At 37.3% G+C, this 24,522-nt stretch overlaps 1 long non-coding RNA gene across 1 annotated transcript in view; it reads right to left on the bottom strand.

The window, feature by feature from the left end:
- Window positions 1–1,990: 1,990 nt before the first annotated feature.
- The window catches only part of LOC309666538, a 60,526-nt gene continuing 37,994 nt past the window's right edge, over window positions 1,991–24,522 (bottom strand). The window contains exons 2-3 of the long non-coding RNA XR_014267152.1: window positions 15,657–15,778; window positions 1,991–14,513 (exon numbers count right to left, since the gene is read on the bottom strand). This is a non-coding gene — a long non-coding RNA (uncharacterized lncRNA). The remainder of the gene's footprint in view (window positions 14,514–15,656; window positions 15,779–24,522) is intronic.

Here is a 24,522-nt window from a genome sequence, read left to right on the forward strand (position 1 = left end):
GAAAATTGAAATCATATCAAGTATCTTTTCTGACTACAACGCTATGAGAGTAGATATCAATTACAGGAAAAAATCTGTAAGAAATACAAACACATGGAGGCTAAACAACACACTACTTAATAACCAAGAGATAACTGAAGAAATCAAAGAGAAAATAAAAAATACCTAGAAACAAATGACCATGAAAACACAACGACCCAAAACCTATGGGATGCAGCAAAAGCTGTTCTAAGAGGGAAGTTTATAGCTATACAAGCCTACCTTAAGAAACAAGAAACATCTCAAATAAACAACCTAACCTTACACCTAAAGCAATTAGAGAAATAAGAACAAAAAACCCCCAAAGTTAGCAGAAGGAAAGAAATCATAAAGATCAGATCAGAAATAAATGAAAAAGAAATGAAGGAAATGATAGCAAAGATCAATAAAACTAAAAGCTGGTTCTTTGAGAAAATAAACAAAATTGATAAACCATTAGCCAGACTTATCAAAGAAAAAAGGGAGAAGACTCAAATCAATAGAATTAGAAATGAAAAAGGAGAAGTAACAACTGACACTGCAGAAATACAAACGATCATGAGAGATTACTACAAGCAACTATATGCCAGTAAAATGGACAACCTGGAAGAAATGGACAAATTCTTAGAAATGCACAACCTACCGGGACTGACCCAGGAAGAAATAGAAAATATGAACAGACCAATCACAAGCACTGAAATTGAAACTGTGATTAAAAATCTTCCAACAAACAAAAGCCCAGGACCAGATGGCTTCACAGGCGAATTCTATCAAACATTTAGAGAAGAGCTAACACCTATCCTTCTCAAACTCTTCCAAAATATAGCAGAGGGAGGAACATTCCCAAACTCATTCTATGAGGCCACCATCACTCTGATATCAAAACCAGACAAAGATGTCACAAAGAAAGAAAACCACAGGCCAATATCACTAACGAACATAGATGCAAAAATCCTCCACAAAATACTAACAAACAGAATCCAACACCACATTAAAAGGATCCTACATCATGATCAAGTAGGGTTTATCCCAGGAATGCAAGGATTCTTCAATATATGCAAATCAATCAATGTTATACACCATATTAACAAATTGAAGGAGAAAAACCATGTGATCATCTCAACAGATGCAGAGAAAGCTTTTGACAAAATTCAACACCAATTTATGATAAAAAGTCTCCAGAAAGTAGGCAAAGAGGGAACTTTCCTCAACGTAATAAAGGCCATATATGACAAACCCAAAGCCAACTTCGTCCTCAATGGTGGAAAACTGAAACCATTTCCACTAAGATCAGGACCAAGACAAGGTTGCCCACTATCACCACTATTATTCAACATAGTTTTGGAAGTTTTAGCCACAGCAATCAGAGAAGAAAAAGAAGTAAAAGGAATCCAAATTGGAAAAGAAGAAGTAAAGCTGTCACTCTTTGCAGTTGACATGATACTATACATAGAGAATCCTAAAGATGCTACCAGAAAACTAGTAGAGCTAATCAATGAATTTGGTAAAGTAAAAGGATACAAAATTAATGCACAGAAATCTCTTGCATTCCTATACACTAATGATGAAAAATCTGAAATTGAAATTAAGAAAACACTCCCATTTACCAATGCAACAAAAAGAATAAAATATCTAGGAAAAAACCTACCTAAGGAGACAAAAGACCTGTATGCAGAAAACTATAAGACACTGATGAAAGAAATTAAAGACGATACAAACAGATAGAGAGATAGACCATGTTCTTGGATTGGAAGAATCAACATTGTGAAATTGACTATATTACCCAACGTAATCTACAGATTCAATGCAATCCCTATGAAACTACCACTGGCATTTTTCACAGAACTAGAACAAAAAACTTCACAATTTGTATGGAAGCACAAAGGACCCCGAATAGCCAAAGAAATCTTGAGAAAGAAAAACGGAGCTGGAGGAATCAGGTGCCCTGACTTCAACTATACTACAAAGCTACAGTAATCAAGACAGTATGGTACTGACACAAAAACAGAAATATAGATCAATGGAACAGGATAGAAAGCCCAGAGATAAACCCACACACATATGGTCACCTTATCTTTGATAAAGGAGGCAAGAATATACAGTGGAGAAAAGACAGCCTCTTCAATAAGTGGTGCTGGGAAAACTGGACAGCTACATGTAAAAGAATGAAATTAGAACACTCCCTAACACCATACACAAAAATAAACTAAAAATGGATTAAAGACCTAAATGTAAGGTCAGACACTATAAAACTCTTAGAGGAAAACATAGGCAGAACACTCTATAATATAAATTACAGCAAGATCCTTTTTGACCCACCTCCTAGAGAAATGGAAATAAAAACAAAAATAAACAAATGGGACCTAATGAAACTTAAAAGCTTTTGCACAGCAAAGGAAACCATAAACAAGATGAAAAGACAACCCTCAGAATGGGAGAAAATATTTGCAAATGAAGCAACTGACAAAGCATTAATCTCCAAAACATACAAGCAACTCATGCAACTCAATATTAAAAAAACAAACAACCCAATCCAAAAATGGGCAGAAGACCTAAATAGACATTTCTCCAAAGAAGATATACAGATTGCCGACAAACACATGAAAGAATGCTCAACATCATTAATCATTAGAGAAATGCAAATCAAAACTACAATGAGATATCATCTCACACCAGTCAGAATGGCCATCATCAAAAAATCTACAAACAATAAATGCTCGAGAGGGTGTGGAGAAAAGGGAACCCTCTTGCACTGTTGGTGGGAATGTAAATTGATACAGCCACTATGGAGAACAGTATAGAGCTTCGTTAAAAAACTAAAAACAGAACTACCATACGACCCAGCAATCCCACTACTGGGCATATACCCTGAGAAAACCATAATTCAAAAAGTGTCATGTACTCCAATGTTCATTTCAGCACTATTTACTATAGCCAGGACATGGAAGCAACCTAAGTGTCCGTCAACAGATGAATGGATAAAGAAGATGTGGCACATATATACAATGGAATATTACTCAGCCATAAAAAGAAACGAAATTGAGTTATTTGTAGTGAGGTGGATGGACCTAGAGCCTGTCATACAGAGTGAAGTAAGTCAGAAAGAGAGATACAAATACCATATGCTAACACATATATATGGAATCTAAGAAAAAAAAAAAGGTCATGAAGAACCTAGGGGCAAGATGGGAATAAAGACACAGACCTACCAGAGAATGGACTTGAGAATATGGGGAGGGGGAAGGGTAAGCTGTGACAAAGTGAGAGAGTGGCATGGACATATATACACTACCAAACGTAAAATAGATAGCTAGTGGGAAGCAGCCGCATAGCCCAGGGAGATCAGCTCTGTGCTTTGTGACCACCTAGAGGGGTGGGATAGGGAGGGTGGGAGGGAGGGAGATGCAAGAGGGAAGAGATATGGGAACATATGTGTATGTATAACTGATTCACTTTGTTATAAAGCAGAAACTAAGACACCATTGTAAAGCAATTATACTCCAATAAAGATATTAAAAAAAAAAAAGAAACAAAGTTTAGGCTGTAGAGTCAGACTATCTACTTTGTATCCAGACCTTGAAGAAGATGCTTAACTACTCTGTGCCTCAGTTTTAGTCTCTTTACAGTGGTGATGACAGCTGTACTCACTTCCTAGGCTTCTCCTGAGAATTACACATAAATTACCTGCTAAATGCAGACAAAGCACCTAGCACCATGCCTGGCACATGCTGTTATTATCCTCACTATTTTAATTTCAAAAGAAAGATTACTTTAATGCAAAAAGGTTGGAACTATCTCAGGGTAAAGTAAAATCATTTCTGAGAAAACTCAGCTGGCAAAATAAATACATATGTATTATATATATTTGCATGTGTGTGTGTGTGTGTGTGTGTACACAAAAATGATCACTTAAAGTTTCATTTTATAAATGACAAAATACAATGTTTTTTTGAGACCTTCTGGTCAGTTTGCAGATATATTCAACAATGTAGATGAAATGAAAGTCAAATTCAGCTCAGTTCTGTACTTTGTTATTTAAAATGGAGAGTGTTGAAATTACAGTTTCTCTTAGGCTTCTTTTGGAAAATGGAAGGAGCACAGTGCTAATACACCTAACCCAAATATTTGGAGCTAATTAGGAGAGCTCAAATATGAATAGCCCCAACGAACCAGAATGGTAGTCAGCTCAGTTTCAGCTTCAGGAAGGTGGCAGGGAGAGGGCTACTGGGTGATCCTAGCTCAGAGCCCCTATACCAGGGCCCAGTCTATCGGAGGGTTGTCATACTTGTCTGCCATGGACCTGAGACTACTTCTCTAAATACCTGGTCTGGGACTCCCAGCTCTGTCTTGAGTTATCATGCTTTTGTTACGCTGTCCTTGTCCATAACCCTATTCCTGTCCACCACTTGGAAGCAGAATGACATGAGAATGTATACATTGTTCTATGTGCTGAGTGATTTCCATACTATTGGAAAATTTATCATGGGATTATACTACCATATTTAAATTCTCCCTACATGAAGGGGATGAAAGGCACAGTGGTGTAGATTCCTGTCTGTCCTTCTGTTTCACACTTGAAGCAAGACAATAAATTAGTTGACCTCCCAAGGTGACCTCCTAGCCACCATAACCAATTACCACATGTCACAGCATTAGCTGATGGAAATTATATTGGAAAGATATAGAAGCAGGACAATGGATAGTATACTGAAAAACAGAAAATTCAAAACCTAGGCCTGAAAATTTTCAAAACACTTGATAACTACAACAATGACACCATGATCATTAGTTACTATTATCCTCATCACACCTAACACAAAAGCAGTGTTTTAGTCAGGGTGTCAGCTGAAGACAGAATACACTTGGGGAGACACCCAGCTGCTGACAGAGGGGCAGTGCTGAAATAGCTAGGGAGAGAGGAAGAAATACCTCAAACCCGCTTTTTCTTCCCACCCTGTCGCCTCTGGCCAGTGTCTCCTATTGGGCTACTGGGTGAACTCAACTGGCAGCCAGCCAGCAAGAAGGACACGGTGATGCCACTTGCAGGGGCCAGTCTTGCGGGCACCAGGCAGAGCAGGATGGAGAATGGATGTGGGGCAAACAGAGGATAACTAGAACGAGCACTTATGCCAGACCCTGGGCTGGGTGCCTTTACATGGACAATTTTATCTAATTGTCAAAAAGCTTCTATTATCCTTGTTTTACAGGCATGAAGATGGAAGCTTACAGCGGTTAAATAACATGCTCAACAGAGCACACTGCCTGCAAATAGTAAAGCCAGATGGTTTGACTCCACTAAATAGTCAGAAAAAAAAAAATGAGGAAATAAAATTTGAGATGTTACACTAATCAGGGTGTCAGAAAAGCAGACCCTTGGGCCAAATCCAGCTTACCACCTGTTTTTGTAAATAAAGCTTTATTGGAACACGGCCATGCCCATTTGATTATATTTTGCTGCTTTCACATTAAGGCAGAATTGAGTAGTTGCATCAGTGGCCAAATGTCCCACAAAGCTTAAAATATTTACTAGCTGGCCTTTTACACAAAAGCTTGGTAATAGAAGAAGAGATTTTACTTGGAGCCACTTCCTGACTTCTCTGATTCTTAAAAGACCACCTGATACCACCACAAAATACACAGAATGAACTCCCTCTAATTTGGGCTCAGCCTATGCCTGCCTGATGCCATCTAGGCACGGGAAGACATGGATGTCAGCATGGCACTGGGCTCCAGATGGAGGCACTGATTAAAAATAAAGTATTAATTTCAAGTATTAAAATTATTAACATTCACTGCACAGAACTTGGAAAATACAAGAAGTGTGAGGGGGACTTCCCTGGCAGTCCAGTGGTTAAGACCTCGCCTTCTAATACAGGAGGGGCAGGTTCCATACCTGGTCAGGGAGCAAGAATCCCACATGCCTCGTGGCCAAAAAACCAAAACATAAAACAGAAGCAATATTGTAACAAATTCACTAAAGACTTCAAAAATGGTCCACATCAAAAAAAGAAATGTGAGGAAGAAGATAAAAATTATGCCATGCAACAATATGTTAATTATACACAGACATATGTAATTTTTACTTTTCACAAAAATGAGTTTATACCATGTATACTGCTACGTAATCTACCTACTGAACTGCCTTCTAACCTAAATATTCTATGACATTATATATTTTTCCTCAAGGATATTTTAATGGCTATTCAAATAATGATTCACATTTAGTTAATTATTTATTTGAATCGCGTTAATCTTACCCAAAATTGATTGAACATCTTTTATATGCCAACACTCCACTAGGTGCTGGGGATAAATCAATGAATAAGAGGCATTTTATATGCCTTCAGGGAACTTGTATTCTGGAAAGGAAGGCATAGAACAAGTTAACAGGAAAATAAATAAAAGAATTGCAAATTGTGATCAGTGTTATAACAGAAAGAAAAGAGTAAGAGTAACAGAGAGAACTTCTGTGGAGGTGCTTTATATAGCCTAGTCAGAGAGGGTTTCTCTGGGGGGTGGAATTTTAGCTGAGACCTAAAATAATGAGAAGAAACCAGCCATGCAAAGAATGAAGGAAGTGCATTCCATGCAGAGGGAACACCAGATGCAAAGACCCTGAGGATTCAAAAGAAGCTTGTCCAAGGAACCAATCAAAGATCAGTGTGGCTGGAATTTAGTGAGTACAGAGAAGAGTATCATAAAATGCAGTTAAAGGTAGGCAGGAGATTAATACCTGGGGTATACAATGAACTACTACTCAGCAATAAAACGGAATCCTGTTATGGGCAACACCATAGATGATCTAAAAAATCACTGTGTGGAGTAAAAGGAACCAGACACAGAAGAGATGATACCATGTGCTTCCATTTATATGAAATCCTGGAACAGGCAAAACTCATTTTTGATGATAGAAATCATAACAGTAGTCCCTAAGTTAGGGAGTAGGGCAGGGATTAACTGAGAAGGGTATTTTTCTGGGGTGAAGGAAATGTTTTATATCCTGATAGGGGTGTGTGTTACATGGGTAAATACATTTGTCAAAACTCATCACATTATACACTTATATCTTATAAATTATAATTCAATATAAAACAAAAAACAAACAACAAAGGACGCATACACACAAACAAGAGTAACTGGGGCCACTTCATGCAGGGACTTTGAAGTGGTGGTATCGGTTTAGATTTTATTTCAAGCACAGTGGAAAGCCCTTGGATGGTTTTCAGCAGTGGAATGACATGATCTGATTTACTAGTTTAAGATCAGTGTCGCTGCTATTGAAGAATGTACTGGAGGAGGACAAGTGTGAAGATCTCAAGACCAGCTAGGATATATTGCAGTAGTTCAGTTAAGAGATGATGGTGACATAAAGTGGGGAGTATCTTGGGTCTAAGGTGGAGGCAGTGGGCTGGTATTCAGCATGTAAAGGTACCAGGATAGGCCAAATCAGCACCTTAATAAGTGCCATTTGTTCTGTTCCCTTTTTGTATTATTTCCATTATAAGCCATCCTACACCCTTATAGATCAATGTTTGAGCACATCTATGGTCACATTCTTGGACTAAAACTAAATAAATTCTTAGAAGCAGAACTGCTAAAAGAAAGGGAATAAACATTTTTATTTAGATACAGGTTATCAACTTATCCAGAAATCAGCAAGTTTGAACACCCATGTCCCTGAATCTCCATTCAAACTGGCTGTTCATGATTATAATAATACTGTTAAACTAAAGAATAGCTTGTTATTTTTTATTACTACAAAATTTGATTTTTAAAAATTGTTTAGGCATTTGAATTTAGTTTTTGAGTTATCTATTTATTTCTTTGGAAGGTGGTCGTTCTTTAATAACTCTCCATGGTATTGATATTAAGCTTTAAGCTAAAATAAATCATTTCTAAGACTTGCAATTGGATTTCATGAGTTTCTTCCAACAAAAAAAGACAGAATTGCACATTATAAGGACATCGGATAGCCAGGTTCCATTTCCCCATGTGGGACTTGATTTAGCATACTACGTTGGGTGAGCTATTTGAACTCCCAGTGAATTAGTCTTCTAGCTGGGTAAGCATCCTTCTAGCAGTATCTGCGTGACTGTTTTCTGTTTCTCTCTTCTCACTGTCATACTGAGATAGCGCCAGAGAGAGCAGATGACAACTTTGCATGAGATCCCAGAAGGCCTCTGTCTTCTTGTTTTCTATTCCTTAAGAGCAATTAGTAGAATGAAGTTTGTTTTAATGGTTGAACCTATTGAGTGTACTCCTCCAGAAGCTCTTGTTTCTCAGCATTTGCTTCTCCACAGTTGATGTCATTAGAATCTGTGAACTGAACTGGGATCCAGATTTCTCTTGTTTCCCAATGTCCCTCTCTCCAAATTCCTTTCAATATCTATGCATTCTCATTGGTCAAAGCCATCTGTCAATAAAGATTTAACATACATTCCTCTCATGGAGACTTACAGTAAGATTAATTGTGACAAGACTATTGTCTGCATTTCCTGACTTTTATTAAAACAAAAATTCATGGATATTTAACAACTACTTCAAGACAAAGGATTTCCATTCTTACATGAAGGCTTCTAGTATGTTATTCACCCAAGTTCTCCATTCTTATCATACGCTTCCCATATTCTTCCTAGTAATGTTCAGTATACATCTTGTGTAGTCATCATCTATAGTAGAGAAAATAAATTCCTATAGACTAATGGTTCTGTTCGGAAGGTTGTTGGACTTTTCCCTTCAAAGGTTCTTTGTTTTTTTCAAAGTGGTTTCAGAATCTTCCTAGTCTTTTCCACAACCATTTGACTTTATTAAGTTGGTTATTTGAATTCTTGACACACATGGCACAGGTAATGGCTGTACCACCAACTGGCAGTTGTTATCATAGTGATTTATGACTTTGTAGACTTTTAAGTTCCTTAAGGACCAAGACCATGTCTTGTATATCTTTAGTTGCCTTTAACCAATTTTTTTTTTTTGCCAAGTGCCAACCAACATTGTCAACACTTGACATAAGTTTGTGGACAACCTAATGAAAGAATGAATGAATGATGGGTGAATGGTGAATTAAGAAAACAAAAATACAGTCTGTGGCTGTGGAACAGTCTATGAAGGGATGCTGTGTATTTTCTCTCCTTAATAACACAGTATAGCCAGTCACACTCTCAGAACACTGTAAAGCTTAAATTATAATATATTTAATTCAAGTCCTTATCAAGCACCTTAATATAAAATAGGCTTATTTATTTAAAGAATTTTATTAGAAGTCTGAAATCCTGGATATTTTTCTCCTATGCCTAGTTTGACATTGTGCAAGGAATTTAAACATGCTGAGCCCTTTGTTACCTGTGTATAAAACTCTTGAGAAACTCATAGTTAAGATTTATGAAAAAATATTGAGAGGTTGCTTTGAAACTACTGAATTTATATAACTGTACCATAAAAGTACACACCAACAATCATAATCATCATTAAAAATGAGTGAATGTTTTAGGTTTCCTTTAAAAATGTATTTAGTTCTGGGGGCTTCCCTGGTGGCGCAGTGGTTGAAAGTCTGCCTGCCAATGCAGGGGACATGGGTTCGAGCCCTGGTCTGGGAGGATCCCACATGCCGTGGAGCGGCTGGGCCCGTGAGCCACAATTACTGAGCCTGAGTGTCTAGAGCCTGTGCTCCACAACAGGAGAGGCCGCGATAGTGAGAGGCCCGCGCACCGTGATGAAAGGTGGCCCCTGCTTGCCGCAACTGGAGAAAGCCATCGCACTGAGACAAAGACCCAACACAGCCATAAATAAATAAAAATAAAATAAATTTAAAAGCTGTAGTCTCTATAAAAAAAAAAAATTTTTTTAAAATATATTTAGTTCTGAAAAGCATGAAAAAAAGATATATACAATTCAGTCAACAAAGTATGTACACAAATTAAGTTTTTTTAATAGAAAATTTATATGTAATAAATGCCTAACCCTGGGAAAATTGCTGTAAGCTAAAGTTCAATAAATATGACTGAGCAGGAATGAGAGTGAATGCTAGGAATGGTGAGAAACTTCGTTACTGCCTATTTCCTGGAAATAAAACCTGACTTCTGGGTGAAAATGCTCTAAGTCTGCGAATTTCAGGTATGATTCTAGGATATGGATGACACGAAAGGATCCTCAAAATGGTGCAGGCTAGCTTTTTGTAGTGCTGCAGTAATACAGACAATAAGGAAATGCCTCTAGTTTCTATCATGAATTTGTATTTATTTGCCATATTTAATACAAGGACGTGCTTGTGCAATGTTCTTGCTCTTAGAGGGTTTACATTCTCTTTGAGAAAATGAAATAAAAACATATGCCTAATCCAGTTAAAATAGTGTGAACAATGCTTGTCAAACTGTAGGTCATAATCTGTCATGGGTTACGATATCAAAGATGAAAATATCAGAGGGCATCATATGGAAGGAATAAGGCAAAATGTTATTTTGTGAAAATATTGTAAAAGTTGTGTGTTAGTGTTTAGGTATGTATCAAATGTATTCTTGTGTTTTACTGTGGGTTGTGTCTCCAAATGTTTGAAAACCCCTGAATTAGCAGGCCAGAGCAGATTTGCTATATAAACTAAAATAATAAAAATGAAGAGCTGCAGCCCAGCTTGGGTGGTCGGGCCATTTCTGCAGAGCAGGTGAGCTGCCTCCTGAGCTTCCATCAGCTGTCAGGAGTGGTACAGCTGCATTCAAATGTAAGGAGCTGAAGAATTCAGCCTTGCCTTCAATGACAACAGCAGCAGATGGCCCTGTTGGGAACTCTCACTGGCCATTCATTCGCTGGCCAGCGTTCACACAGAGAGAGCAAGTGACAGAGCTTAGGAGCAGAGTGTTGTAAGCTTTAAGAGACTCTGGAAACCATGAAGCCCAGCCCTTCATATTATATCCTAGCCAAGAAGGATGTGTGAAAACCTCCTGGTGTCCAGGGATGGCTCCAGAGCTTCTCTCCCTTTCTCCTACCTCCACTCCTCCACCAGATAAACCCGCCTGACATGAGGGATTTGATAGGATAGAAGTATGTTGGCATCCTCAAAATTGGGACCTCTCCATTTTACATAAAGCTAATCAACACAAGGTCTTTCCCAAGTTGAAACTTGCCCATGATTACCAAATGATGTACGGTTGTTTTTGATACAGATAACATTCCAATAGGGACCTCACTAAATATCCTCTAAAAACTCCTATTAAACAAGACCTCTGGCTGAACTTCAACCTTCTGCTAAGGAGTGAAAAAGAGTCGTGCTGTATCTGTTAACACGCCTCTCCCCAGCTCTATTCCAAATCCTGGAATTGTTAGGCAAATTACCCTATTTACCTTGTAAAATTTTGGACAAAGTGAGGCATCAACCTCCAGAAGAGTGTAATTAATTAAAGATAACTGGACTGATTGAATTTAACATTCAACTCTGGAGTGCCTATAAAAAGGACAAGGTGACCATCTATTATTAAGTTCTTAGTAGCTTTTGGCTTTCTTTACAACAGATGTTTTCCTGTGTTGGTCAATAGTATCCTATGGGTTATAAAATAAAGAAAGAAGTCTGAACAATTGATTGGCAAATTTCCCAAACTTAGGTCAGCCTCAAGTATATGAGAAATGATGCTACACTGAGGGCAAATACCAAAAAAAATCAATCTGATTCTACAAAATCTATTTTAGTTTGGCTGGATGCTCCCTGAACTCCCACTGAAGAGAATGGCAAGCAGACAGTGCATGGTTCCAGAAATCAGTATCAAAAATGTGTTTGTGTGATAGTACTACACAATCTCTTTAGATTTGCTATGTAGGTTGCTATTAAGCTAAGAGAGTTGTTCTGTGTTTGTCATTGGTATTTTCCCTTAGAGTGCAGGGTAATATGAATATACTCTAATTGCAAGATTATTTTTAAAAATGAGAAGATTAAAAATCCATCCTGATCAACACTGACCAAATATTGTGATTGAAAAAGTATTTAGACTTTCTAAAAACCAGACATACCAGAATTTATACATCTCAATAAAGCCATTTGAAAGGTTGCAAATATCATCTAATTTCCTTGTTCAGAATGTAATTAGAACTCATTCTTTGGCTACTTAGAATTGAATTACCTTGGACAAGTGTTTTAAACTCTAAGAGCCTCCAAGTCCTCATCAATAAAATGGGGATTTTTTCCATAGACATCTATCAACAGAATACAAATGCAGCAAAACTGCAAAACTATTTTTGAGGATTAAGTAAAATAACATATGCAAAGTTTCAAACAGCAACTAGCTCATAGTAGGCTCTTAATACATGGAAGATGTCATTATCTTTTACTTATATACAACTCCTTCCACAAGACATAAATCTCATTCTTTCTTCTGAAACAATATTTTCAGAAACAAAATAAATAAATAAATGATGGTACAAAGGTCATCATTCTGCCCAACCATCACTGTTTCTGTCCATTCACTGCATTACAAACAGCTTTGTTTGGGGGAAAAAAATCCATTTAATATCTCTGTTTAAGGAACTCTTCAACATATTGCACATTTAGACTCCTTAACAATCTGGCCTCTGCCTACTTTTCATTATAACCTCCACACTGAATCCCATCACTAGTGCACAATACCATGCCTTTTGTGGTCTGAAAACAATTCCCCTCTGCTTGCAATGTCTGTCCTTCATTCTTTATCCAGCAACCCCAATATAATAATATCTTTTTTTCTCACTTCTGCAGCACAAGTTATTCTCTCCCTCTGCTGTGCTCCAGTATTACATTGTACATTCTTTTTTGTTGTTGTTGTTTGCTTGTTGTTTTTTAGGTTTTTGGAGGGTTTTTGGCCACACCATGTGGCATATGGGATCTTAGTTCCCCAACCAGGGATTGAACCCGTGCCCCCTGCAGTGGAAGTGCGGAGTCTTAACCACTGGACTTCCAGGGAAGTCCCACATTGTACATTCTTGATGCATTCAAATTACTTGCTTGATTTGAACAATCTAGATGAACACAGAATAAGTTGAACATAGATGCAAAAAGACGCAACAAAATATTAGCAAACTGAATTCAACAATACATTAAAAGTATCATATACCGTGATCAAGTGGGATTTATTCCAGGGATGCAGGGATGGTTCAACATCCATAAATCAGTCAATGTGATACACCACATTAACAAAATGAAAGATAAAAATCATATGATCATCTCAATAGATGCAGAAAAAGTACTTGACCAAATTCAACATTCACTTATGAAATCGAGGGAACATACTTCAACATAATAAAGGCCATATATGATAAACCCATAGCTAACATAATACTCAAAGTGAAAAGCTGAAAGCTTCTCCTCTAAGATCAGGAACAAGACAAAGATGTCCACTCTCACCACTTTTATTCAACATAGTATTGGAAGTCCTAGCCAGAGCAATTAGGCAAGAAAAATAAATAAATAACATCCAAATTAGAAGAGAAGAAGTAAAAATTGTCACTATTTGCAGATGACATGATATTATACACAGAAAACCCTAAAGACTCCACCAAAAATATAAATTGGTACAACCACAGTGGAAAACAGTATGGAGGTTGCTCAAAAAATTAAAATTAGAACTACCATATGATCTAGCAATTCCACTTCTGGGTATTTATCTGAAGAAAACAAAAACACTAATTCAAAAAGATACACTCATGCCCATGTTCACTGCAGAATTATTTACAGTAGCCAAGATATAGAAACAACCTAAGTGTCCATCAATGGATGAATGGATAAAGACATTTTAGGTATATATCCAGAAAAAAAATGAAAACACTAATTCCAAAAGATACATGCACCCCAGTGTTCATAGCAGCATTATTTACCATTGCCAAGATACGGAAGCAACCCAAATGTCTATCAACAGATGAATGGATAAGGAAGATGTTGTATGTATATATACACAATGGAATACATGTATCTATATCTATATAAAATAGAATACTACTCAGCCATAAAAATGAATGAAATTTTGCCATTTGCAATAACATTGATAGACTTGGAGGGCATAACACTAAGTGAAGTCAGACAGAGAAAGACAAATACTGTATACCAGTTATATGTGGAATCTAAAAAATAAAACAAACTAGTGAATATAACAAGAAACAGACACAGATATAGAGAAAAAACTAGTGGTTACCGGTGGGCAGTGGGAAGGGGGGAGAGGCAATATAGGGGTAGCGAATTAAGAGGTACAAACTATTATGTATAAAAGAAGCTACATAAGCTACGAGGTTATATAGTACAGCACAAGGAATATAGCCAATATTTTATAATAATAATTATAAATGGAGTATAATATTTAAAAATTGTAAATTACTATATTGTACACCTGTGACATAAAATATTGTATATCAACAATACTTCAATAAAAACGATGCACAAATAAAAGGAATTTTAGTTTAACTATACAGTGGACTATTATTCAACCATAAAAAAGAATGAAATCTCACCATTCACGACAATGTGGCTGGACCTTGAGGACATCATGCTAAATGAAAAAAGTAGACAGAGAAAGATGAATACCATATGATTATATGATCTCTCTTATACGTGGAATCTAAAAACAAAACAAAATAAAAAGCTCATAGGTATGGAGAACAGGTTGGCGGTTGCAAGAAGCAAAGGGTAGGGGGTGGGAGAAATAGATGACCTGGTTATGTTTTTAGTTTAAATAAATTGAATAAAAATGTTAATAACAAAACAAACAAACAAAAACCAAAATTACTTGCTAGCACATCTGTACCCTCCAATAGAGTTTTTAGTAGTATCCTAGAGTAAAGACGATGGAAGACATTGTGTGGAGGTTAAGAGCACACATTCTAGAGTAGAACCAACCAGGGCTCTGCCCTTTACCAGCTTGGGTGGGTGACTTAACCACTCTGAACCTCAGTTTGCCCATGTAGCAAACAAGGATCCTATTAATACCTGCTGTATAGGGTGATTGTGAGGATTAAATGAAATGATGGGTATTCAAGACTTCACACCATTTCATGGCATCTAATAACTGTTAGCTGCTTTGGTTTATGTATTTGTTTGTGGTTTTTTTGCTTATTTATTCCTTGAGGCTTTACTGCAGCTGTAGCCTAGAACATAGTTAAGTCTTTGATTAAAGTTGAATGAGTGAATGGTGACTTAAAAAATATCTCAGAGATGTATCTCCTTACATGTAAGTATTTAAAAAAGGATAATCTATGATTCACTTGAATAACATACTGAAGTAGCTTACAATTCATACAGTGAGAGATGTGACAGAAGAGACGTGATGAAAGAAAGATGATTCTCTTAAACATGTACTCTTGTTAGAATTTTTATGTTGTTATGATTTAGGTGCAACTCAACAAAAGTGCTACTTTTCGGAAAAGTCGCTCCTATGTGAATCATGAAATAGGTGAATTATTCACAATGACTTCACAAAGAGAGACCTTTCCCATGGAAAAATGTTATTGCAAAAGTACACTAAAAGGGGCAACAATCTCCATCTTTGAGCTTGGAACAATAAGAACCGTCCTCAGACTAATCGGTCTTTTTGTTGCCACAGTGTTCCCCAGGGTTTCAAAGGTTGTGGGTACGGTTGCCTGCCTTAATGGAAAGCGAGGTACCTGCCTAACAAGTTCCTGACCTGGGATGGTACCTGAAAAGCCTGGTCCAAGGTTCGCATTGGTGGTTTCACTCCTATCACAGGAGCGATAGGAAGACAGGAAGGGAGAGAAGTCCTGGATTCTTCTACTGTCTTTCATTATGTCAGGAGTTCTGCTAAAGATAAGAAAATATGAATCCACTTCTATTTTATGCTTTGCTATAAAATGCTTTTCATGGGATTTATCTGTATCATTATTATTACTATTATTATTATTCATATCTTTTAAACAAAACCTCACCCTATAAATTTAAATGCATTATATATTTGACTTCCTATAAAACTTTTCAGGGCTTTTAAAAGAGCAGTTTTACATTTATAGGAAAATTAAGAGGAAAGTAGAGAGATTTCCCATCCACACTCCTGCCCCTACATGTGCATAGCCTCCCCTGTTACCAAATTCACCACCAGGATGGTACATTTGTTACAACCGATGAATCTACATTGACACATCATAATCACCGAAGTCCACAGTTTACGTTAGGATTCACTCTTGGTGTTATGCATTCTATGGTCCTGGACAAATGTATAATGACGTGTATCCATCATTGTAGTATCATACAGAATATTTTCACTGCCCTAAAAATACTCTATGTTCTGCTTTTTCATCCGTTCCCTTGCCAAACCCTCTTTAAAATTTTTACTCTATCCCTGTAGCTCCTCCTATTCTATTGATACTATCTCTTAAGCGTGTATAAAGTACTTGTTTCTTCATTGGCAGATAGTAGATGGTGTAACCTTTGTTTTATATATGCAGGAGGTGAAGTTTTCATTATGTTAAAGATTTGTGTTCTGTACCTTTCCCCAGAAATATATTTCAGGAGGAAATCTGCATTCTTTATGAGTCTGGCCCTAAAACTCCATAGATTTCAATTATCCTCTGAGTTTAGTTATGCATCAAAAGATCTCTTTTTTCTTTTCCCCAAAAATATGGTGCCTAAAATGAAAAGCTGCTAGGTTGTTCATACACTGTGCTTTGAGGAACAGCTTTTCACAGATGGAAAGGCATAAAAATGATGGGCTGTTATCTTGTAGCCTGAAACTCCACGCTCTGAACATATGAAATATTGATATTAAATCAAGCTGTACCTGGTTTCTCCCATATGAATCCTTCCAAGTTCTTGACCTCTCTTCTGTTGCTGTTTCATTTTAGGCAGAATTCCAGAGGCAGGGGGCGGATAGAGGGGATATGTGGCCTCAGTGAAAGACAAAATGAAATTGGACTAGCCTGTTCGTGTATTAGTAAATTCAGGGATGGCAAAAAACAGTAAAAATAAGGGTAGTGACAATATGGTCAAACAGATAAACATTTATTCAGTGTGAACTGTTTCACTCATGTACAATGGCATCATTAAAAGCTGACAACAGCACTTCTAATATTCATAAGTAATAGATTGTGAAAGAAAATAAATTCTATACAAGATTTTAATTACACAGATTATTAGTTAAGGTAATGCTTGCTGCTGTGAAAACAAATCCAAAGCTTATAACGGTTCAAACACATATTTCTCACTCATGTATGGCCAGATAAGTGTTCCTGATTTGATGGGGCTCACCTCCGGCCACTGATTCAGGGTACTGGGCTCCTCCCATTTGTGGCTCCATCAGCTTTAACACAAAGCTGTTGCCACATTCCTCTGCATCAATTCATGTGAAGGAAAACAGCCTAGAGAATCTATCAGGGGAGGTTTTTATACACCAGGCTCAGAAATGCTGCACATCACTTCTAACTCATTCCATCAGTCACCTCGCTACATCTAAGTATAATACAGTCTTATAAAATGTTATCTGGCTGTATGGCCTGGAAGAGGAAGAAAAGCTTTTGTTGATTATCTAGAAGTCTTTTCCATAGCTGGCATATTTTCAATAGGAGCACCTTCAAAAATTTTCTTCGTAGATAATTGGACAAGATCATGAAACAAATGGGTTACTGGGATAAAGAGTGGTTTTCACAAAAAAGGGAGGAAAAAAGATATCTCATATTTTTAATACATCCTGAAAATGTAGTTTGCCTTTTCAGTCCCTGTAATTTTCTTACTATTCTGTCTGAAAGCAATATAGTAAAAGAAAGTCATACACAACTGGATTTTCCACATTCACAAATATATGAAGGCAGACATAGCAATTAACCTCAGATCAGTTGTCAAAGCCCAAACCATCCAACGCTAGAAGATTCTGCCTTTCATTGGCTGCCCTGGGTCTAGTCCAAACCTTGGTTCTTAATATCTGGTAGAACAGCTACAGAGTCATGAGGACATGGAATGAAATCAAGAGGAAAAATTTCTGGAGTATTAGTCATAAAAACTTACAGTGTCAGTAACAGGTAATTACTGCTCTTTCCAGGGACTCCTATATAGCTAACAGTTATTCCAAGTTCTTTTTAATAACTCCCATCTAATCGCAGAGTACTTATATCCATCCTGGGGATAAATTGTACACTTTTTGGAGGTTAACTGTTTCAGGACCTGACATATAATTTAGATTAAGAATTCACTAGTTGGCTCCCAGGGGGCCCAACCACCAACAGGAAAACTAATTTCCAAGATCATCTTTGCAACCAAATTCTATTCATATAAATTTTATTTCTAGCTTTAAAACCTTGTATTTCAAAATCAATTTTGTAAATATTCTTTGAGGTATACTAGCAAAATAGAAGAGTGACAATGTTATGCTGAAATTCACTGACAGTTTACCATCCCAACCCCTGATACTGGCTTTTATCCAGAAGCTTTGCCCTCTTCTGTGCTCTGTTGTGTTAGTTTATCAGTCTCAAAAATCACTTGGAAAATCAGAAAATTTTTCCAATGTCACATATATAATCAATAATTTCTTTTCTAAACACATGGCTTCTGTGACTCACGAATTAAGAATATGTTTCTTAGAGAAAAGAAATATGCTATGGATTAAATACATATATTCAGTTTCCACACGTTTATGACCATTTTTTTGAACATCCACTAGATGAAGACATCATAACACATTGAACATAAAAAGAAAAAATGGGCATGTTTTGCCCCCTATGCGGCAAAGGTGGAGAGGTAATATATTTACCCAATATGAACCAATGATATTCACTAAACAATAGATAATAAATCCTCTCATAAGGAACAATAAGTCAACAAATGAAAAATCCTCTCCTAGGATGGCAGGCTAAAGAAGTATTTGCTTTCAGGCTAGATCATGAAATTCCAGAAATGAATTATTTAACTGAAATTAATATGCCCTTGATGTGTTGTTAAACAAAACAGTTAAGAAAGCTAAAGAGTAATCTAATAATCTGGTTTAATATTTAGGATTCATAAGAAGGAGTAAATAAAGTAATGTGAAAATATAAGAATTAATTCCACAAATACAGGGGTTAAAAAAGAAGAGACCCCATTAATGAGAATTATTGCCTTTCTGAGTATAGATCCTTAGAAATGTCTTTTAAAATACCTCTGATTTAGCAAAGTGGGTGGAAAACTCCTGGTAACTTCAGTTTCTTATGCTCACTATTGTTCTTGCATGAGAAAAGAATGGCTAATTCCTGATCCCACTGCTCTTTTATGATCTTTCAGAGATAAGGTGTTTTTAAGATATAATCCACAAAAGAAGACCTGGGGAAGTATATATTGATCCCAGAAAAGCATAACCTTAAGGAAAATATTTTAGCAGGAAACTTCACACAGTGATATTATAGCATGGTTTGATATCATTAGCCAATACTGATAAACATTCCACTTTAAACCAAAGTGGAAAATATAGATTACACTTCAGGTAAAAAATTATTTCACCAAATTAATAAGGGAAACCTAGGCCTAAGTTACACAGCAATCAGGATATGCTAAAAAAGAAAGTGGTGAGCCAAGTAAAGTTGGAAAGCAAATGTATTCTTGGTCTAAAATCCTTTTCGAAATGTAATTGCACCAAGTTGACAGAAAATCAGTTTCTTTTGATTCCAGGGGTCTTGACTGTGCAATTAATAATTTGCACTCTGAATTTAAAGTGCTTGGAAGCAATATGGTGAAGATGACACACATCTGGACCCAGAGCCCACATGCGCCATCTACGGGTTCCTAGCCTTGTGACCTTGGGCAAGTCCCTTCAACCCTCTATGTCTTGCCCTGACACCGTATGTACTAGAGTGTCCTCCATCCTGCCTGCTGCCTCCCACTGTCCACCATGCTGCTCTCAGCATTCTGACCAGCGAACAACCCCAAGCTGCTGGATGACTGTGGTAGGGTGAGTTTGGAAGATGGGTGGTCACACCAGAGAGCTCTGGAGGGAAAACCATGCTGGATGAGGTCTTTGAGGGTCTTTAGAAAAGACAGCTCATGCATTTCCAGAGTCATAAATTGTCACACGAAGCCAATGATCTCATTTTAGTGATATTTGTTGTTGAAAGAAGTATGGTGACAACTTGTCTTAAAATCATTTCATGACGTTGTGGTAAATAATGTCAGCCCAGCCCCGAGCACTGGCATCTCACGCTGACTTTAAAAGTGAACAAACCAACAAAAAAGAAACTTCTTGATCCTCCTCCAACCAAAAGAGGTGGAAGTGCAAAATCATCATATCTATTTGAAAATATAGAGTATACCTCCATTTTTGTCGTGAAGTACAGTGCCGTGTTTGCAAGATTATTTTTATTTTGTATGTACCCTGTAGTGCTCAACATTTTAATTGCCACTTCCTCAATAAAGTTATTGGAAATCTTCCATCTTGCCATTAGCGCTTGCAAAATAACTGTTAACAATAGGTTATCCAGACACAGAAACTTTATAATTAACGTTGGAATAGTCTTCAAAGCCTAGTGACTAAAATATATCCTATAAAAATTACTGGACTTCATTCAATGCTGTTCTGCTGTTTTAAAGTTCAATAAATGTGTTGAGGGGGAGATATTTGGCAACCTAAGTTGGGCAGTCTGGCAGTGAGACCTGAGATGCTGGAGGGTTTGATTTCTGTTTTGTGGTAAATGCACCAAAGGCCTCCAGTTTCAGTGCAACCCCTGAAAGGCTGAAGGAGATCTGACCAAATGCAACCCCCGGTGGGAATCTGAACAGTCATCTGGGGCTGTATTCCCACCTTGTCAGTTGATGAGGCACTGGGACAGGTTCCATTTAAGCAATAAAACACAACAGGCCATGTATATATCTGGGTGATTATAGCATAACTCAGATTGTGTTATAAGTCATGAGGCTGAAGGCCAAGTGTCTTAACTCCATGAGAAGTGCAATATTGGCCCTGAAACACACTGCCTGAAGTGTCTTACTGCTGTCAAGAAATGGAATTTCTATAGTACATTAAGAAAAGGAAAACACTTAGCACAGTGGATTTAAAATAACCATGGCTATGACATCACTGACAGCTAATCAAAACTCTAATTGCAACCAGAGTTCTGAGGCTATTGTATGAAAGGTCTTAACAGACCCAGTCATGGATACAAGGAAGAACAATGCCGATGCCATGAGCAAAACTTCAGTAGCACAGGACCTGAAGCAAGAATGGGGTAGGCTGGCAGATTTCAGACAATCTCATTAGCAGTGAGTTGGTAACATTGCAGTGAACTCACCTTGAGCAAGTTAGCCAAGAAAAAGCAGTGCAAACACTCCTTGAATACTCTTTCTCCTTCAGTAGCAACCTTCATTTTCATACAATTAAATATTTCTTTAAATGATTAAAAGGTAAGGCAGAATAAATGGAAAAAAACCATCCAGTTCACATGCTCTAGAAGAAATGAAAGATTATAATGAACTGAGAGGAGCTTGGGGGTCACACGTTACTCGTGATCTGTGCAAGGAATTTCCAGTGATATTAAGTTGAAGTTGCCCAAAAGGATTGAAGTCAGTATGTGGTCATAAGGACTCAGTTCAGATTTTACATCTGAATCTGTGTAGCACCACAAAGTGGAACGTGCCTTTCAAGGTCCAGGTAACAGCCTCAATTAATTTAGTCATGCCAAAGCACACACTGAGAAGTACATTCAGAAGGCATGTATCAGGGAAGCATATAACATCATAAGTGAGAGCAAAAAGAGGGCTTGTCTCAGGAGCCAGAGGATTTGAGCCTAATGATTTTCTGGGTCACCATGGATAAGTATTTAATTTTTGTGGGCTTTAGTTTACCTCCAGTGAGCTCTCTTGGACTCTGGTTATAGATGTTGCTTCCTCAGACTCAAAATGGAGCTACTCTGCCATTTCCTGAAAGTTTATTGACAATGCCATAAAGAGGTAGATTATAATTAAGAAAGGCTACCTTTCACACATCATGGGACATACATGTACATTTGGAAATAAAAGTTACATACGAACTTTACATCAGTTTCAGCAAAGATAGCCTTAGAGATAAGCCATTACTAAGGATCTCCGATCAATGGTACTGGAAGAAAAAATTATTCATGTTCTTGTGGGAAAAAACAAGGAGGAGTTTGTCCCATTAGAATCCATTCAAGTTCTGGAATGAACACACCACAAAAACATGTTTCTTTCTTCTCAATTTATTGAAAAACTTTACCTATATCATATCCATCAGCCATGATTATACTAATATACAGGTAATAATTGTACCCTAGCTGTGACAAAATATTTTTAATAGTTTTATTTTTATATATTTCTAATAATCTTTATTTATATCAGCTTGGGTTCTTTTGGAACTATAAAAATGTTAAATGGGTAACCAAATGACTAAAATTGGATATAAGTAAAATTATTATTCCTTAAAAATATTAAACTCTTATTCTTAAGAAATAGATCAAACAGTTATTTTATCGTGTCAAAATTGTATATATCTGGATTTTAAAATTCTGCTTTTTTTAGTCAATCCATTAAAAGGGTGAAGAGTCCTGCTGGTTTTAATGGCATCTGAATGGTTTTAATATATATTTTGGTTTAACTTGAAATAAGCCACATTTCCAAATTCTTTTTTAACTAATGATCCTGCAATAGACCTTTCATAGACTAGATCCTTCATAATTATAATACCTTTCTCTATGATAAGGCAAAGAACTACAGTCTAATATATATACAGTTAATGACTTAGGATCTAAAATATTGTCACAACCTCAAAGCTAGTCACTGAATAGTTTAATAAAAAATATTCCAATAACACCACTATTCCTAGAGTGTTGTGTCCTGTAAAACTGAAGTATTATACAGAAATCCAAGCTCTAGGGTCTAATGACCAGCTAGTAACACATTAGTCAGAGCCACTATGAAATGATATTCTCTTTCGTTGTACATCAACACCATGAATAAGTGCAAAACTGCTGTCGAAGTACATGCTTCATACTTCCTGTAACAATCTAATATAGTTTCACCTCTGAACTGACCTGCCTAGGACATACTATGGGCTCCCACAATGGGGACAATTCCTAATATTTGAACTAATGGATGGCCTGAATAAGTTAAGCCAGCAAATAAACCCAGTTCTCTTATGTAGACATTGCTTGTAACATACTTGTTAGAACTGTTGCTGGGATGTTGACATATTTGGCTAAACGATCCAAAAAATACATATTCTGCTCTAACAATCACCTCTCCTCAGAGGTTCCTGCTGTGCCACATGCGCGCACACAGGTAAAAGGAAGCAAAGTGCAAAGTGCTGGGGTTGTTTCTTGAATTTTATTGGCTTAGCCCTGCCCAGTTACCTCCAGTGCAAAATGAAGGTGAAAACTCAGTTGGGCTGTGTATGCAGCATAGTCTAAACTACAAAGTGGAGCCACTTCTTACCCCTACTCCTAACCCATATTAGGCTCTTACCATCTCTGGCCAGTCATATGGGACAGAAATCAGAGCGATGACCAACAAGTGCAGGCATACTTTGAGGGGAGCAACAAGACAGCTTCAGGCCTTCTCACTGCACCAGCAGCACCATGGAGGGGCACAGAAGAAAGCCCATGGGTGCACGAGCATGAATACAGTAACCCTGATCATCAGACCACCAGTCAATATTCCTGGACTCTAAACAGTCAGCTTAGCAACTCTTCCTGCTTGGGGAAGGGTGAGGAAGAGGCTTGAGCAGAGAGGGCTTGGAAAAGCAGGAGATCTCTCTGTTCCCATGTTTCCTCTCTGCCCAACAATCCTTAAATTCTACAGGTTTAATTATTGAAAACATACATTTGCTGGGAAATGGGAGAGAATTGTGGGATTCTTTCAAGTAATATATTAAGAGAGAGCAAAAGGAAGTCTGTTTGCCAGGGGTGTTTTCTAGGGAGTAGCTTCAGAAAAGACAGCATGAGGAAGGAAGACGTTGTAGAGTGGGCAACAGAGAACGGGATTATCTGGCAGGCATTTTATTAGAGTCTATGGACTGTAAAACACCATATGGAGAAGCCTGCTGACGGCTCATTATTCACCGAAATCTCCTTCCCCCACCAACAAATAATCCTCCAGGTAGCAAAGGGACAGTGAAAATATGAATATACACCCCATGAAGGGGAGTGAGGGGGGTGAGACAAATCCTTGCCCCACAAACAGAGCCTGTCTGCTGTGTAATCACCAAAATGATGTAACTTAAATCTTTCTCCGCTGGATAAGCCAATCAAATTTTTTTTAAAAAAGAAAGAAAAATGGCTAAAAAGATGTGAATCAAGTATCAAAGGAGAAGAAGAAAAAAAGACAAGCCTAAAAGAGTCATAAAGCGATGAACCAACCCTTGAGTAGTTACAATGGATTGAATAATGTTCCCCCCAAATTCATGTCCCCCCAAAACCTGTGAATATGACCTTATTTGGAAATAGGGTCTTTGCAGATATAATCAAGTGAAAATGAAGTCAAACTGGATTAGAGTGGGGCCCATGTCCAATATGACTGGTATTCTTACAAAAAGAAGGAAATCTGGACATAGGCACAGAGAGAAGATGGTCATGTGAAGATGGAGA

This window comes from Balaenoptera physalus (assembly GCF_965194825.1).
Source record: "Balaenoptera physalus genome assembly, chromosome: 9".
Taxonomy (NCBI): Eukaryota; Metazoa; Chordata; class Mammalia; order Artiodactyla; family Balaenopteridae; genus Balaenoptera; species Balaenoptera physalus.